The sequence below is a fragment of the Ovis canadensis genome, chromosome 2 (genome assembly GCF_042477335.2).
Source record: "Ovis canadensis isolate MfBH-ARS-UI-01 breed Bighorn chromosome 2, ARS-UI_OviCan_v2, whole genome shotgun sequence".
NCBI classification, from domain to species: domain Eukaryota; kingdom Metazoa; phylum Chordata; class Mammalia; order Artiodactyla; family Bovidae; genus Ovis; species Ovis canadensis.
Genome location: NC_091246.1, coordinates 178329667 through 178335924, shown reverse-complemented (window position 1 = coordinate 178335924; position 6258 = coordinate 178329667). Strand labels below are relative to the sequence as shown.

The 6258-nt window shown below is 34.1% G+C and overlaps 1 pseudogene; it reads right to left on the bottom strand.

The window, feature by feature from the left end:
- Positions 1-235: 235 nt before the first annotated feature.
- Positions 236-547, bottom strand: LOC138432431 (alpha-ketoglutarate dehydrogenase component 4 pseudogene; annotated as a pseudogene).
- Positions 548-6258: the final 5711 nt, after the last annotated feature.

Genomic DNA, 6258 nt, shown 5'->3' with positions numbered 1-6258 from the left:
ATGCTTTAATTAAGGAAAAGTATACAAACAATCAGGTAAGCTTATAGAGAAGCTGACCAAGATACATAAACGAGGATATGTGTCCGTCTAAAATTTCTATTCTCCATCTTTTTTTTCTTTTTAGAGAATATTTATTAACATCATTTAATATACATTTTCATTTGTCATTCTGGAAGTCCTTTTTTAGAAAGACTCTTCTTTGTCTGATGACAAACAGCAGCCACATGGTCAGTAATTATTCTGGACCTCCACATTGGATAAATTCAATTTCTTCTTGAGACACAAGTTTCCTTCTGTAAATCTGAGGTAAAGTTTTTATTATCTCTGCAGTGTCTGGTGGACCCTGATTCCTCAGCCAGTCTGACGATTTACTTTCCTTAGAATGCTGTGAAATTGAAGAAGTATGAGATGGTAGTCCTGTTGATCTCAGAACTTCTGATACATTTGGCTTAGGATCGTCTCTTCTGTCAGGGAACCTTATTAATGGAGTATGTGGCTTGACTACCTGAATGACCCTCCTGGCAGACACCATCTTGCTGCCCATCATGACCCCAAGAAGGGGCAGCTTCCCAGGATTAAATTTTTACAAAATCATCCAAACTTCTATATACATGAATGTATATAATTATGTATTGTATATTCATATACAATTTTATGCATTATTGTGAAGTCATGGAGACATTTTGAATAGGGCCTACATTTTTAGAATAGGAAGGACTGATACATGATGACAGATAAGAACAAGATTAGACATATTTACATTTTTTATAAAACCTTAATAATATAACCAAATTTATTTGTTTTTGTTACAGTGAATAAACAGATGTGTAAACTTAAGATGAACAATAGAAAATGAAAACATTAAAGACTTAAAGGAAAGAAGACCAAAAATTAGAAAAAAGGAAATTTATAGGCCAACTTTAACCACAGACATTTTAAAAATATTAGCATACCAAACTCAAACATTTACTTTAAAAAACATGTCATAACTCTTATCAGATTTTCCAATGAATACAATGATGCTAAACATTTATAAACAAATTTATAGATGTAACTTTCTATATTTAGATATTAAAGAAAGATAAACAATCTATTAGCTCAAAATGTATGAAAAGCATTTGATTAACTTCAATGCTCACTAATGATAACAACTGCTAGATAACTAATGGGAACCCCCTTAGTCTGAATCATCTGCACACTGCTAACGGAGATGTCAGAAATACTCTTCTGAAAATCAGCAGTACATCAAGGATGCACAGTATGACTGCTACTATTCAATATTATTTTAAAGGTCATATCCCAAGTGGCAAGACAAGACAAATAATGGGAAAAAATTATCATTATTCAAAATGACGGGATTGTCAATATGTAAAGGCCAATATCCAAAAGCAAACTATAATTAAAAAGAGAAGAAAGATTTTTCCTGACAAAACTTATGTCAAAATATATACCTTTGAGATAGCTATAGGAGTTCATTTACTGTTTGCTAAAATAGAGTCATAACTTCAGGAAGACAATAAAGCTTCACAGGTCATTATAATCTGGAATGTCTCTGTCTTTTCTAGTTTATCTAGGACATGGGGCAGCCACAACTGTAGATGCCATTATTACATTTATGTAATGGCATCTACTCAACATTTGGTGTTGGGGACAGAAAGATGAAATAAATATCTGTGTTTTCCTCAAGAAACTCAGAGTTTATTATGGGAAAGAAAGACTCATAAATTGTATGGTACAATAAAACATTAGGCAATAAAGTGTTTAGTATAATAAAAGCATGTTCAGAATATCTTAGAGGCTCAAAGATGTTAAGTTTGCCTGGAATGATTAGCAGATATCTCCTCAAAGGATTTGAAACTGTTTTGAAGACAGATTGAGGAATGACATTCTAGGTAGATGAAACAGGCAAGATAATATAGAGGTATATGATACCTGAAATACTCAGAAACTGCAATTAGACCAGAGTTACAGAAGCATAGCTTTAAATGGGACTATGGAATGGACTTCTTGAGAAGCAGAGAAGAGTTGAATTGTAGACAGTTATCCATAGCATAAAAGCAGTGTGCAAATTATCCAAAGGTCTGGAGAGCCATTCGATATGCTTTAGCAGAACATGACTCAGGTTTGATTTTAGTAACAAGGAATAGTGGCAGTGTAATAGAGGCAAGGAGGAAATTGCTACAGAAACAGAAAGGAGAGGACCCTAAAAGTTATGTGGGTCTTGTTTGAGGAAAAAGATGAGTGGGGGACACATCTGATGTGAGATACCCAGAGGATCAGCAGGCCAAGATCTTTAGACCTGCATCCCTGGAAAAGGGGAATCTACCATCTTTTTAGGGTAAAAAAATAGGGTTGTTTTCTATTTCCAAATTTCACTGGATTAAAATCTCTCTATGCTCTTTTAGATTAACCAAAAATAAGTGCAATTTTCATGCTTTTTAAGTTTACCCAAGTCTTTTAATATATTTATAAAAATATTATTTTCATGACCAAATGAGTTTCATTTTTATAACTAAAACATTTATCTACTAATTCCAGTGAAACTGTAATTTTAGTTCTGCTACCTCTCATCTGAAATACTCAACATGCTTATTTGAATAGTTAATAAATATATAGAGAGGATTCTACTTTTTTCTAACCTTTATTTTATTTTCCTTCTGAATATTCTTATTCTTCTCCCTCTTTGGCAAATATTACTGCTTTATATGGTCTTATGTGTATTTAATCTACTTTTCAACCTACTTTATATTTATATAGAAGAAAATAATTGGCCTCTTCCATCTTTATTTATTACTTTTTCTTGGATATTCATTTAAGACACTGAGATACATCATAGATTTTTCCATAGCAAATCTTACTTTCTTATATTATTTTCTTGGATCAAGATAACTTGCCACCAATATATACATTTATCCAAATTTATCTTTTTAAATAACATGTATTTTCCTAGCTCATCTTGAATGCTTTCATCACAGCAATAACTCTGTATTATCTTATGGTATTTAAAATGACTTGATATTTATAACTGGTATATAAGATATATTTCAATGCCCAAAGAAGCATTATTCATTTAAGTGTGGATACTAAAATCCCTGTAAATTTTTATTCTCTTTCTTAATTTTAAGATTATAAAATATTGTAGTTTCAACAGGAAAGAATTCAGCGTGACAATTATCCTTCTCCTATTTTAATACTGAGTAATTTATTTTTTCTCTGTCAGGTAGAACATATTTATATAACTGGATCAAAATTAGAACAAGATTAATACTATGCTCTATCTGTGTTCATATCCTAATTGCACATTCTAAAAATTCAAGTTCCATTTGTAGTTGCTTTGAAAAAATAAAACTCTCCCTGACACTTGGATGATTGAATCCTTTGGTGATTACAGTTAGAATGCCTTTCATATATTTACTCTCCAGCTCACAACGATCCCTTTTTGAAGGGAACGGCCCTCTGATCCACAGGCATGAGAGCCCAGGAGTCATGCCACATAAACTTTGGTTCCATGGCCAAGTTCCCATACAAGCTCTATTTAAGTGTTGTATGATCTTGAACAAAGATCTTAGTCTTAGTGAGTCTTAGTTTCCTTTTTCCAAATTGAAGATGATAATTATAATACTTCCTCATTGAATTGCTGAGTGGATTAAATAATAAATATAATACTTTCTCCAATGTAACTAAGTAATAGTAATACAAGTATCACTTTTTAAGAGAGTATCTGACATATAATTATTATTTTATATAAATCCATGATCTTTTTCCCCTTCTTCCCAGAATGGAATGAATCTGACCAGGGATGATATCTATTTCATGCTGACTTTTCAGATGATCTCCTGGGAATATGGCGTTAATACTGAGAGATCCGGTTAGTCTCTGTTAATAAGTTGAATTGGAACAACTGAACCTAGAAGTTGAGGTTATGGCTATGCTTAGCTTTGTTGTTATTGTTGTTGTTGTTGTTGAGGCTCAGCTGTAGCTATTTGCTGACTTCAAGTTTTAGGGAAAACTTAGGGGTTCTTATATTCACTGTTTACATTTCTCCTTGATTTTTCTTTCAACAAAACAGACTTTAGTAATTCAGTATGTGCAAAGGTTACATCTCTTGATTGTAAAGAAGAGTTTCAATATTCTCAGAATGTTAAGGTGACTGGATTGATCCATTCAACATCTGTTCTGCTATCATCATTTTAGTTTTGAACTGTGGGCAGCAGTGAAGAAAATCAGATAGAATGCTGAGCAGTGCACTCAAGGTAGACCCACCTCAAAGCTACTTCCTTAAAAGGAACACATCCTTAAAAATACAGCCACAGAATGGCTTCTCTTAGACTCTTAAAACAGTGGATCTCAGATATTTAGCTGTTTTGTCCATTAAAAGAAAGAGATTGATTCTACCCCAGATGTTCTCATGTTACTATCTGTATCACCATAATTATGCTCACCTCAAAAGAATTAGGAAAGATCTTTACCTTAGAATTACTTCAAGTCCTTTCAGTTAAATATTTAACTTTATGAAAAATTTCTCTACATTTTCCTTTTTTTCCTTATTTCACGATCAGTTGGTGCCAAAGCTCTCGTCTGATGGTACTTTTTATTCTTCACTTTTAGTGCCTGCCAGTTCAAAGCATTATATTTATTATGTATCTTTCTCTGTCATCCATTAAGTTTTCTTCTCCTGAGGGGGGAAAAAAGTGTTGCTCATTTATTGTTATAATCCCATCATAACTAGGCAGCCCCTTGTACATGTCTGATATACAGTCAGTGTTCAGTAATAAGCATGTGATCCAGGAGAAGCTGATTTTTTTAAAAACTCAGTGCATAGTTGAGTGAGAATAAAATTTGGGCAGACCAAGACTTTTTAACCTAAAATGCCCCAGTCTTTACTGTAGAGACTACCACCTAGCTCCACAATGGCACACACTTAAAACAAAGTCTCATTTCACCAATTATCTTTGCTTTATGGGTCTAGTGATTACCTAGGGTATATCTTGAGGGCCATCCCTAATTACTTAATTTTCCTTTTTAAAGGCATTCCTATTTTTCTAGCTTAAACAATTTCAACAGCTCTGGGGTAGACAATAATAAGTGTCTTAGAAATAAATTATAGGCTAAAGGCATTGTTGAGCCATTTGCATTTAAGACTCATTTACTGAAATTATCAGGCTGGGTTATAACAGATTGTGGCTGAGGCACCTGCTGCTTAAGACTTTCAAAAGCTATTTTGACTTAGAAATGATTTCTAACATAACAGGAATCTTTTACTACTAACAATGTGAACTGAGGATAAACTTACTAGTTCTGTTAACCTGTTATCAAAGATAAAGTTCTTGTATCTAAGACTTTTGCTGTTGTTCAGTTGCTCACTCAAGTCCAACTCTTTGCGACCCCATGGACTGCAGGAAGCCAGGCTTCTCTGTACTTCACTATCTTCCTGAGTTTGCTCAGATTCAATGTTCTTTGAATCGGTGATGTCATCCAACAATCTCATCCTCGGTCATCCCCTTCTCCTCCTGCCTTCAACTTTCCTAGCCTCAGGGTCTTTTCCAACGAGTCAGCTCTTTGCATCAGATGGCCAAAATATTGGAGCTTCAGCTTCAGGATCAGTCCTTCCAATGAATATTCAGGGTTGATTTCCTTTAGGGTTGATTGGTTTGATCTCCTTGCTATCCAAGGGACTCTCAAAAGTTTTCTCTAGCACCACAGTTTGAAAGCATCAATTTTTAGGCCCTCAGCCTTCTTTATGGTCCAACTCTCACATCTGTACATGATTACTGGAAAATCCTTAGCTTTGACTATTGTGAGGTATTTGACTGTGTGAGGTATTTAACACAGCAGAAAGAACCACATACTTTTGCCTTCCTGCAAAAGGGACAGTATATGACAGAAAGGTGGAGTTCTGTTCCTACCACTCCTAATTCTCAAACTCTGGCCAACTCTCTGGTTTCACAAAGAATTCATCTTAGAAGCTGCAGTACTTCATGCATCTGACCTCTGAGGCTGTCATAAACTGAGAGACAGCTTCGCTCTTTTCTGGGCAAGCAGAGACTCTTATCAAAACTCATAGTTTTTACATATTTTGAACACACACTCTAATTCTATCTCCAATACCTTAAATGTTTCCCACAGGCATATATTTCAAGCAACTGATCGAACACAGGTAGTCTTGCACCAGCTCCAAAGAAATACTCTCACTTAATGAAATCAATTGAATTAATTTCACTTGACCACTCAATTACTGCCAATACACATGTTAAATCA